Source organism: Salvelinus alpinus, chromosome 9 (genome assembly GCF_045679555.1).
Source record: "Salvelinus alpinus chromosome 9, SLU_Salpinus.1, whole genome shotgun sequence".
Classification (NCBI taxonomy): domain Eukaryota; kingdom Metazoa; phylum Chordata; class Actinopteri; order Salmoniformes; family Salmonidae; genus Salvelinus; species Salvelinus alpinus.
In genome coordinates, this window is record NC_092094.1 from 82,966,150 (window position 1) to 82,978,957 (window position 12,808).

The following is a 12,808-nucleotide window of genomic DNA, read 5'->3' on the forward strand; positions in this document are numbered from 1 at the left end:
ATCTGTCTGATAAATGGCTGTATTCCATGCAGGTTTAAAGCAGATGTTTTACTTCTGTAGTCATTAGGAGAGATAGTTATCTCCATGACGAATGTGAGTGTGGGATTGGTGGGAGGGAGGGAGAGGTAACGACCACAATTTTCTAGCAATTAGAAAAACAGTCTCATTGTGTTATAGAATGAATATTTTTGCAGAATGTATTCTGAATAGCTGTCTAAGATTAGCTTTGCTTACGAGCACAGACAAGAGGACCACAAAATGATAAGAGAAAACGAAGGTCTCTGACGCTAATTATCTCACTGAGATATTTAAGGCACCTAGATTGCACACTACATACATATGAAATCTACTTCTTTCTTGATTATGGCGTAGACCTCATCTTCAAGCAGTACGAGTGACTTAAAAAGGATCTTGAGGTAAAGTACTTAAAGGGCCAATGCAGCCATTTTTATCTCAATATCAAATATTTTCTGGGTAACAATTAAGTACCTTATGGGGATTGTTTTAAATGAAAATGGTAAAAAAAAAAAAAAAAAAATTCTTATCAAAGAGTAGTTTCTCAAGCAAGAATTTTGCTCGGACTGTCTGCAAGTGGTCTGAGCAGGGAGGGGAAAACTAATAGATGGCAGGAGTGTGTGATGCAGTGCAGCCTGGCACCCTCAATCGCCAGGGGGGGGAGATGGGGAGCAGACGTGACATCCACAAGCTTCCCACAATAAGTTGGGTGAATTTTGGCCCATTCCTCCCGACAGAGCTGGTGTAACTGAGTCAGGTTTGTAAGCCTCCTTGCTCGCACACGCTTTTTCAGTTCTGCCCACAAATTTTCTATAGGATTGATGTCAGGGCTTTGTGATGGCCACTCCAATACCTTGACTTTGTTGTCCTTAAGCCATTTTGCCACAACTTTGGAAGTATGCTTGGGGTCATTGTCCATTTGGAAGACCCATTTGCGACCAAGCTTTAACTTCCTGACTGATGTCTTGAGATGTTGCTTCAATATATCCACATAATTTCCCTCCCTCATGATGCCTGTAACGCTGGTCTGAAGAAGAGGACCAAAGCGCAGCATGGTACGTGTTCATGATAATTTATTCAAACTGAACACTGAAACAAAATAACAAAACTAAACAGTTCTGTCTGGTACAGACACAAAACAGAAAACAACTACCCACAAAACACAGGTGGGGAAAAGGCTGCCTAAGTATGATTCCCAATCAGAGACAACGATAGACAGCTGCCTCTGATTGAGAACCACACTCGGCAAAAAAAAAAAAAAGAAGAAATATAACACATAGAATGCCCACCCTAATCACACCCTGGCCTAACCAAAATAGAGACTAAAACCCTCTATGGCCAGGGCGTGACAATGCCATCTATTTTGTGAAGTGCACCAGTCCCTCCTGCAGCAAAGCACCCCCACAACATGATGCTGCCACCCCCGTGCTTCACGGTTGGGATGGTGTTCTTTGGCTTGCAAGCCTCCCCCTTTTCCTCCAAACATAACGATGGTCATTATGGCCAAACAGTTCTACTTTTGTTTCATCATACCAGAGGACATTTTTCCAAAAAGTACGATCTTTGTCTCCATGTGCAGTTGCACACCGTAGTCTGTCTTTTTTGGGGCGGTTTTGGAGCAGTGGCTTCTTCATTGCTGAGTGGTCTTTCAGGATATGTCGATATAGGACAAATTTTACTTTGGATATAGATACTTTTGTACCTGTTTCCCCCAGCATCTTCACAAGGTCCTTTGCTGTTGTTCTGGGATTGATTTGCACTTTTCGCACCAAAGTACGTTCATCTCTAGGAGACAGAACGTATCTCCTTCCTGAGCGGTATGACGGCTGCGTAGTCCCATGGTGTTTATACTTGCGTACTATTGTTTGTACAGATGAACGTGGTATCTTCAGGCGTTTGGAAATTGCTACCAAGTATGAACCAGAATTGTGGAGGTCTACAATTTTTTTTCTGAGGTCTTGGCTGATTTCTTTTGATTTCCTTATGATGTCAAGCAAAGAGGCACTGAGTTTGAAGGTAGGCCTTGAAATACATCCACAGGTACACCTCCAATTGACTCAAATTATGTCAATTAGCCTATCAGAAGCTTCTAAAGCCATGACATAATTTTCTGGAATTTTCCAAGCTGTTTAAAGGCACAGTCAACTTAGTGTATGTAAACTTCTGACCCACTGGAATTGTGATACAGTGAAATAATCTGTCTGTAAACAATTGTTGGAAAAATGACTTGTGTCATGCTTTTTAATGACTCCAACCTAAGTGTATGTAAACTTCCGACTTCAACTGTATATAAAACACAGACAAATCACATTTTTGACTGCACTTAGCCTTTAACTGACAGTCCCAGTATTAGTGAACTTGGTAGTGTCAGTAATGCCCTTTTTAGGATTATGTAATATCTTGAGTAACACACTTTTTGTTTTGAGTAGTTATGTTATGATAATGAAGAAAAACATGAACTGGACCATGGTGTTCTGAACAGTACAAACACACACATATGCACACGTGCTTGTGAGCCCACACACAGACACACGCACGTGTGTACATGTGCGCACACACACACACACACACACTGCGATGTGACTCATTCGCTGGTGTCTGATCCTCCCTCAGGAGGCCAACAGGCTTGTGAACCGAGCGGAGTGTCCCTGGATCATCACTATGGGAAACAGATCCATGTACTGCTCTAACAACAACAAGGCCGACAGCACCCACTTTTAGAGCTACTGCATGTACAGTACCAGCCAAAAGTTTGGACACACCTACTCATTCCAGGGTTTTGTTTATTTTTTCTATTTTCTACATTGTAGAATAATAGTGAAGACATCAAAACTATTAAATAAACGCATCTAGAAGGAAAGAAATTCAACAAATGAACTTTTTACAAGGCACACCTGTTAATTGAAATGCATTCCAGGTGACTACCTCATGAAGGTGGTTGAGAGAATGCCAAGACACTGCTGTCATCAAGGCAAAGGGTGGCTACTTTGAAGAATCTCAAATATAAAATATATTTTGATTTGTTTAACACTTTTTTGGATGAGTAGGTGTGTCCAAACTTTTGACGGAGACTTTATATATGTTTTCACGTGACCCTCCCCTTGTACTGTAAAATACATTGAATAACCTCATAGAATTGAATAACCTCATAGAAATAACTCAAAAGAATGTTTACGACCAAAAATAACAATAACTGTAGCAACCCTAATTTTGCCACTTCAGTATGCTTTTGTGGCACAGTCGATGACACGCAGGACTATGGGCCAGGAGGTTGTTTTTGGTTACTACATGATTCCATATGTGTCATTTCATAGTTTTGATGTCTTCACTATTATTCTACAATGTATAAAATTGTAAAAGTAAAGAAAAACCCTTGAATGAGTAGGTGTGTCCAAACTTTTGACTGGTACTGTATGTACGGCATAAAACCACTCACTGTTTAGGGAGAGTTTTTTTTTTTTTTACATGGATAGATGGATGAATGATACTCTCTGTATTAGTTGTGAACAGGAATGGTATTCCTAGATTAATGAATGTGAAATTGTTTTAACAAGTAAACTTCAACAGCAACTATTGTTAACATGTACAAGGGGTTTTAGAGTGGGAGCATCCAAAACGTGTAACGACAATGAACACAGCCGTCCTCTATTAAGCAACATGTGTTTGGAGTGGTCTGGTCAGTCAGACGTGGTGAGGGCTGCGGTGTAGATCACCATGGGCCTGACGGGTCAGTAGAAGGCAACATGCAGCAGTCCAGCAGGGAGCGAGGCAGAGGGGGACTGAGCTTGGTGCTGAAGCGAGCTCCGTTGGCGCCATGCAGAAACACTGATCGCTCCTCGTCCTGAGGGGTGTAAATCTGACCAAATCTGAGCAACAACCGGTCGACCGGCCAAACATCCCCTATACTGATCATAAGAGAAGATTTACAACCAGGAATAAATCCCTGCTCCCCCTCATGCAACTTTTTACTCATTAAATTGTTATTATTGTCTGGCCAAGGGAGCTCTATATCATTCTGTTAATACACTTTTTAAATCACATGGTCCTGATGATTTACTTGACATAGCATTGTTAGATATGTGAAGAACAGCTAGACTGTGTCCCAGCGCACTCTTCTATGTTACGTGAAAGCATCTACAGGATTTGTTTTCTGCTGTGTTGCTGGACACATTCATTTCCGACCTGCAACGTCTTAGGCAACTGGTTAGTCCACATTAGCCCTGAAGCACGTCTGTCTGTGTTAGATGTTGTAATCACAGCAATTTGAACCACATAGTTTCATTCAGCACTTGGCATGGGTATGGATTGACAGCCTGGCATGAGAGAGCGACACCAGATTTCAGGTTTCAGATCCTAATCCCAGCATGCTATCTGTCTGTCTGTCTCTCTGCTCTGTCTCAGGTCCGACTCGGACGGAACGACACCAAACCGCCTGCACCGGGTCTGGAGGATGTATTATGCCTCCACGGTATGGTCTCCGTTTGATGACCTCACACAATAGCACTGTGCTCAAAAAGGTGTTACGCTCACAAATCTGTCCTCTCAGACAGACTAATGTCCCAAAACTTGGCGCGAGCAGAGCAATCCAAACACATTTTCTTTATTACAACGACAGACTGCTGGTTTGGACGCCACCCAAAAAGCCCTTATCCAAATGTTTCCCTATACGTTTCTCTAGCTTGTTTGTTGCCTTTAAGAGTTTCTTGAGTGGTCTAAGCTATTGGGAATTATATTTAGTGCCCTTTGATGGATAGCAAATGTGAATAAATAGGCAAAACATGTGATGCATGTTCTATGGGGGTTAACTAATTAATATTTTCATAATACAATATTGGCATGAAAAGGCCTTATGATCCAGCAAATGCTCTTAGTCCTTTGTGTTGGTGTCCATAGTCTGTAGATAAATACTGTATCTAGTTTCATATCAACTATTGAAATGTCTTTTTCCAAGACTGGACCTGGAGCTATGGGCCCAGGAGCACACATATGAGAGACGGTGGCCTGTCTACGGCTAAAAGGTCAGTTCCCATGTGAATAATCAGCATATTATACACTCTCCATCAATGTTTTGTCACAGACTGAAGAGCCCCTTGATGGTCCTCTCCCAAAGTTTTCAATGAGCGCATGGAACAGCCAAAGCCCCAGTACATGTCATCACAGGCTCTACTGTAAGTAGCTTACTGCTTTGACTTATCTTTATCACATTCAATAGGTGGTGAGCTGTGGTCTTTCAAACAGCTATTTAGCTGGTGCACAATTCAATTATTTTCATCTGTATAAATGCTGTCTGATGTGATGACTAACCACAGATGAGTTAGTCATGGCCATATCAAAGTGGTGTCAGGACAGCACCAGAGCCACAGTCCAGTGTTCCAAACGTCACAGGATCCTGAGGATAAGCCTAAGGGAGGCACGTGGCTCTCCACAAACAGAAGATGAACCTTTGACTAAAAACAGAAGATAGTACGCTATACATGATCAAAGAAGGATTGTGAAGTAGCATAGATGATGGATTGTGGATGGCCTTTTCAGGGCTGCCAGGAGAATCTGTTCACCCCTAATCAAATCAAAATTTAATTGGTCACATACACATATTTAGCAGATGTTATTGCGGGTGTAGCAATATGCTTGTGTTCCTAGCTCCAACAGTGCAGTAATATCTAGCAATACACACAAATCTAAAAGTAAAAGAATGGAATTAAGAAATATATAAATATTAGATTGAGCAATGTCGCATTGACTAAAATGCAGTAGAATAGAATACAGTATATAAACTCAGCCAAAAAAGAAACGTTCTCTCACCGTGAACTGCGTTTATTTTCAGCAAACTTAACATGTGTAAATATTTGTATGACCATAACAAGTTTCAACAACTGAGACATAAACTGAACAAGTTCCAGAGACATGTGACTAACAGAAATGAAATAATGTGTCCCTGAACAAAGAGGGGGGGTCAAAATCAAAAGTAACAGTCAGTATCTGGTGTGGCCACCAGCTGTATTAAGTACTGCAGTGCATCTCCTCCTCATGGACTGCACCAGATTTGCCCGTTCTTGCTGTGAGATGTTACCCCGCTCTTCCACCAATGCAAGTTCCCAGGCATTTCTGGGGGGAATGGCCCTAGCCCTCACCCTCCGATCCAACAGGTCCCAGACATGCTCAATGGGATTGAGATCCGGGCTCTTCCCTGGCCATGGCAGAACACTGACATTCCTGTCATGCAGGAAATCACGCACAGAACGGGCAGTATGGCATTGTCATGCTGGAGGGTCATGTCAGGATGAGCCTGCAGGAAGGGTACCACATGAGGAAGGAGGATGTCTTCCCTGTAATGCACAGCGTTAAGATTGCCTGCAATGACAACAAGCTCAGTCCGATGATACTGTCACACACCGCCCCCAGACCATGACGGTCCCTCCATGTCCAAATCGATCCCGCTCCAGAGTACAGGCCTCGATGTAATGCTCATTCCTTCGACGATAAACGCAAATCCGATCATCACCCCTGGTGAGACAAAACCGCGACTCGTCAGTGAAGAGCACTTTTTGCCAGTCCTGTCTGGTCCAGCAACGGTGGGTTTGTGCCCATAGGCGACGTTGTTGCCAGTGATGTCTGGTGAGTACCTGCCTTACAACAGGCCTACAAGCCCTCAGTCCAGCCTCTCTCAGCCTATTGCGGACAGTCTGATCACTGATGGAGGGATTGTGCGTTCCTGGTGTAACTCGGGCAGTTGTTCCTGTACCTGTCCCGCAGGTGTGATGTTCGGATGTACCGATCCTGTGCAGGTGTTATTACACGTGGTCTGCCACTGTGAGGACGATCAGCTGTCCATCCTGTCTCCCTGTAGCGCTGTCTTAGGCGTCTCACAATACGGACATTGCAATTTATTGCCCTGGCCACATCTGCAGTCCTCATGCCTTCTTGCAGCATGCCTAAGGCACATTCACGCAGATGAGCAGGGACCCTGGGCATCTTTCTTTTGGTGTTTTTCAGAGTCAGTAGAAAGGCCTCTTTAGTGTCCTAAGTTTTCATAACTGTGACCTTAACTGCCTACCGTCTGTAAGCTGTTAGTGTCTTAACGACCGTTCCACAGGTGCATGTTCATTAATTGTTTATGGTTCATTGAACAAGCATGGGAAACAGCGTTTAAACCCTTTACAATGAAGATCTGTGAAGTTATTTGGATTTTTACGAATTATCTTTGAAAGACAGGGTCCTGAAAAAGGATGTTTCTTTTTTGCTTAGTTTATATACTGTATGAGATGAGTAAAGCAGTATGTAAACATTATTAAAGTGACTAGTGTTCCATTATTAAAGTGGCCAGTGATTCCAAGTCGGTGTATATAGGGCAGCAGCCTCTAAGGTGCAGTGTTGCGTAACTGGGTGGAAGCCGGCTAGTGATGACTATTTAACAGTCTGATGGCCTTAACTTATTTGGGAACGGGGGGCAGTATTGAGTAGCTTGGATGAATAAGGTGCCCAGAGTAAACTGCCTGCTACTCAGGCCCAGAAGCTAGAATATGCATATAATTAGTAGATTTGGATAGAAAACACTCTTAAAAAAAGTTTCAAAACTGTTAAAATAATGTCTGTGAGTATAACATAACTCATATTGCCCTGCTCTTCCAAAAACTTGAGAAAAATCCAACCAGGAAGTGGGGAATCTGAGGTTTGTATTTTTTTTTAAAGTGATTGCCTATCCAATATACTGTGTCTATGCGGTCAGATTTCCTAAGGCTTCCACTAGATGTCAACAGTCTTTAGAAAGTTGTTTCAGGCTTCTACTGTGAAAGGGGAGTGAATAAGAGCTGTTTCAACCAGTGGTCAGGTTGAAAGCTTTGAGTTTTTTTCCCTTTCCTTTCTAATGTCAAAGGAATTGTCCGGTTGGAATATTATTGAAGATTTATGATAAAAACATCCTAAAGATTGATTATATACATCGTTTGACATGCTTCTACGAACTATAATGGAACTTTTTTGACTTTTCGTCTGGACTTTGTGAGCGCGCTTTGTGCATTTGGATTACTGGACTAAACGCGCAAACAAAAAGGAGGTATTTGGACATAAAGATTAACTTTATCGAACAAAACAAACATTTATTGTCTAACATGGAGACCTGGGAGTGCCATCAGATGAAGATCATCAAAGGTAAGTGATTAATTGTAATGCTATTTCTGTCTTTTGTGACACCTGTCCTTGGTTGGAAAATGGCTGTATGGTTTTCTGTGGCTAGGCGCTGACCTAACATAATCGCATGGTGTGCTTTTTGCCGTAAAGCCTTTTTGAAATCAGACACTGTGGCTGGATTAACAAGAAGGTTATCTTTAAAATGGTGTATAATACTTGTATGTTTGAGGAATTTTAATTATGAGATTTCTGTCATTTGAATTTGGCGCCCTGCAATTTCACTGGCTGTTGGCGAGGTGGGATGCTTCCACATATCCCAGAGAGGTTTTAAGATAGAAGCTGTTTTTCAGTGTCTCGGTCCCAGCTTTGATGCATCTGTACTGACCTCACCTTCTGGATGATAGCGGGGTGAACAGGCCGTGGCTCGGGTGGTTGAAGTCCTTGATGATATTTTTGGCCTTCCTGTGACATCAGGTGCTGTAGATGTCCTGGAAGGCAGGTAGTTTGCCCCCGGTGATGTGTTGGGCAGACTGCACCACCCTCTGGAGAGCCCTGAGGTGGCGGGTGGTGCAGTTGTCGTACCAGGCGGAAATACAGCCCGACAGGATGCTCTCAATTGTGCATCTGTAAAAGTTTGTTTGGGTTTTAGGGGCCAAGCCAAATTTTTTTCAGCCTCCTGAGGTTGAAGAGGTGCTGTTGCGCCTTCTTCGCCACAATGTCTGTGTGGGTGGACCATTTCAGATCGTCAGTGATGTGTACGCTGAGGAACTTGAAGCTTTCCACCTTCTCCACTGCAGTCCCGTCGATGTGGATACTGGTGTGCTCCCTTTGCTGTTTTCTGAAGTCCACGATCAGCTCCTTTGTTGTGTTGATGTTGAGTGAGGGGTTATTTTCCTGGCACCACTCTCCCAGGGCCCTCACCTCCTCCCGTCATTGTTGGTAATCAGGTCTACTACTGTTGTGTTGTCTGCAAACTTGATGATTGAGTTGGAGGTGTGCGTGGTCACGCAGTCAAGGGTGAGCAGGGAGAACAGGAGGGGGCTGACCACACACCTTTGTGAGGCCCCAGTGTTGAGGATCAGCTTCCTACCTTCACCACCTGGGGGGCGGCCCATCAGGAAGTCCAGGACCCAGTTGCTCAGGGTGGGTATCAGACCCAGGGTCTCGAGCTTAATGATGAGCTTGTAGGGTACTATGGTGTTGAATGCTGAGCTATAGTCAATGAAGAGCATTCTTACATAGGTATTCCTCTTGTCCAGATGGGATAGGACAGCGTGCAGAGCGATAGCGATTGCATCGTCTGTGGATCTATTGGGGTGGTTAGCAAATTGAAGTGGGTCTTGGGTATCAGGTAAGGTAGAGTTGATATGATCCTTAACTAGGCCTCTCATGACACAAGTGAGTGATACGGGGCAATAGTAATTTAGTTCAGTTACCTTTGCTTTCTTGGGTACAGGAACAATGGTGGACATCTTGACGCAAGCTGGGATAGGGAGAGATTGAATATGTCCATTAACACTCCAGTCAGCTGGTTTGGACATGCTCTGAGGACGCGGCTAGGGATGCCATCTGGGACGGCAGCCTTGCGAGGGTTAAAACGCTTAAATGTCTTACACACGTCGGCCACAGAGAAGGAGAGCACACCGTCCTTGGTAGCGGGCCGTGTCGGTGGCACTGTGTTATCCTCAAAGCGGGCGAAGGTGTTTAGCTTGTCCGGAAGCTAGATGTTGGTGTCCTCGACGTGGCTGGTTTTCCCTTTGTAGTCCGTGATTGTCTGTAGACCCTGCCACATACGTCTTGTGTCTGAGCCGTTGAATTGCGACTCCACTTTGTCTCTGTCCTGATGTTTTGCCTGTTTGATTGCCTTACGGAGGGAATAACTACACTGTTTGTATTCGGCCATATTCCCAGTCACTTTGCCATGGTTAAATGCATGGTGGGTTGCACTTTCAGTTTTGTGCGAATGATGGGATCTATCCATGGTTTCTGGTTTGGGTAGGTTTTAATAGTCACAGTGGGTACAACATCTCCTATACACTTCCTGATGAACTTATTCTCAGAGGCTACCCGGAACATATCCCCGTCTATGTGATCAAAACAATCTTGATGCATGGATTTCAATTGGTCAGACCAGCGTTGAATAGACCTTAACATGGGTACTTACTTTAGGAGTTTCTGCTTATAGGAAGAGAGAAGCAAAATTATCAGATTTGCCAAAGGGAGGGCGGGGAAGGTCCTTGTAGGCATTTGAAAAGGTTCAGTAGCAGTGGTCCAATTTTTTCCAGGGTGAGTACTACAGTCAATGTGTTGGTATAACTTCGGTAGCGTTGTCCTCAAATTTGCTTTGTTAAAATCCCCAGCTACAATAAATGCTGCCTCAGGATATGTGGTTTCCAGTTTGCATAAATTCCAGTGTAGTTCTTTGAGGGCCGTCGTGGTATTGGCTTGATGGGGAATATACACGGCTGTGACTATAACCAAAGATAATTCTCTTGGGAGGTAATATGGTCGGCATTTGATTGAGGTATTCTAGGTCGGGTGAACAAACGGAATTGAGTTTCTGTATGTTATCGCAATCACACCATGAGTAGTTAATCATGACGCATATACCTCCGCCTTTCTTCTTCCCGGAGAGTTCTTTATTCCTGTCTGTGCGATGTACTTAGAACCCAGCTGACTGTATGGACAGGGACAGTATATCCCGAGAGAGCCATGTTTCCGTGAAACAAAGTATGTACAATTCCTGATTTCTCTCTGGATGGAGATCCTCGCCCTGAGCTCGTTTACTTTATTATCTAGAGACTGAACATTAGGGAGTACTATACTCGGAAGCGGTGGATGGTGTGCATGCTTCCTGAGTCCACTCCGAATACCTCTTCTCTGCCGGCGGTGTTTTGGAGCATCCTCTGGAATAAGTTAAATTGCCCTGGGGGGTACGAACAAAGGATCCAATTCGGGAAAGTTATATTCCTGGTTGTAATGCTGGTGAGTTACTGCCGCTCTGATATCGAAAAGTTATTTCCGGCTGTATGTAATAATACAAAAAAAATCTGGGCTAATAATGTAAGAAATAACACACACAAAAACTAAATACTGCAAAGTTACTTAGGAGCTAGAAGCAGAGCTGCCATATCTAATCCAAGGGACCAGAGTGCCTTCTGCAGTACAGATTATGGATACACCTGCATGCAGGTACACAACACCACCCATCTGTATCTGGAGCAGGTGTCCGATGACCAGGTGAGCAGAGAGAGAATACCTAAATTCTAAACCTAACTGTGAAGTGGATGGCTTCTGCAATATCTTACTGATGTTATGTAATACAGGAAGGCAGAAGTCATTGGCCTGTTGATAGGTGAAAATTATCTGTTAATTGAATGATTAGAATATTCCGCCCTGAAACATATAATTGTATGGAATTGATTAGAATGTATAAAATCATAATCAATCAATTTGTAGTCCTAGTCAGAATTAGGGTAAAACAATATGTCTTTATGGTATTTTAAACACAGACTGTCTGAGCTTGGTGCCGACCTGACTAGAGATTTGGGAGAGAACGGGGAGTACGTCTCAAGGACAAGGTCACTAATCTCTATCGGCTGGGTAGCAGGACATGTGTGTGCGTATGTGTGTGTGTATGATTGTGTGTGCGTATGGTTGTGTGGGCGTGAGAAGTCAGTATAAAATGAATTGTTTTGTATTCTTGACTTTAGAACGTTCCCGTGAATAAACCTTTTTGTCTATTTTAGCTGGGCCTCCGTCTGTTTCATTCGACCAGGATCTTACAAATTCTGGTTTGCAGACTGAGTAATATAATTAAATTGGGTTATATACCTTGAGAACAAAATTCTCTTATCACCTCTTCATCCTGTTTTGTTGACTGTGACGGAGAATGCCTCTTTGTCTTTCGGTATGGTAAAGTGATCGACAGCATCTGGGTGGTGAAGGAAAAACACGCCTTCTCAGCCTGGTTGTGAAGCCCCTACCCAGGACTTTCTTCCCAGGACCCCCAACTAACCAAAACGACTATTTTCTTCTCTTCTCAGGAAACACACTTTAACTGCCACACCCTGATCTGTTTCACCTGTCCTTGTGATTGTCTCCACCCCTCTCCAGGTGTCGCCCATCTTCCCCATTATCCCCTGTGTATTTATACCTGTGTTTTTTGTTTGTCCGTTGCCAGTTTGTCTTGTTTGTCAATTCACCAGCGTTTTTGTGTCTCAGCTCCTGTTTTTCCCAGTCTCTCTTTTTCTCGACCTCCTGGTTTTGAGCCTTGCCTGTCCTGACTCAGAGCCAGCCTGCCTGCCCCTGACCCTGCCTGCCGACCTGTATCTTTGCCCCACCTCTGGATTGTTAACCTCTGCCTACCCTGACCCTGAGCCTGCCTGCCGTCCGGTACCGTTGCTCCACCTCTGGTTTACTGACCCCTGCCTACCCTGACCCTGAGCCTGCCTGCCGTCCGGTACCATTGCCCCACCTCTGGTTTACTGACCCCTGCCTGCCTTGACCTGTCTATTGCCTGCCCCTGTTGGATTATTAAACCATTGTTAATTTGACGTGTCTGCATCTGGGTCTTACCTTGATTCCTGATATTAATGAACAACCTAATCATTGTGAACTGCACTGTTAGCTGCTATCTAGCTGCTATCAATCAAATACATACTAT

General features: G+C 43.8%; 1 protein-coding gene and 1 pseudogene across 1 annotated transcript in view; one reads left to right on the top strand and one right to left on the bottom strand.

Annotated features, from left to right (window-relative positions):
- LOC139530774 (KATNB1-like protein 1) overlaps positions 1-12,808 on the bottom strand; it is a 75,029-nt gene that overhangs the window by 15,329 nt on the left and 46,892 nt on the right. The window lies entirely within an intron of this gene.
- On the top strand, positions 85-12,161 carry LOC139531001 (acid phosphatase type 7-like; annotated as a pseudogene).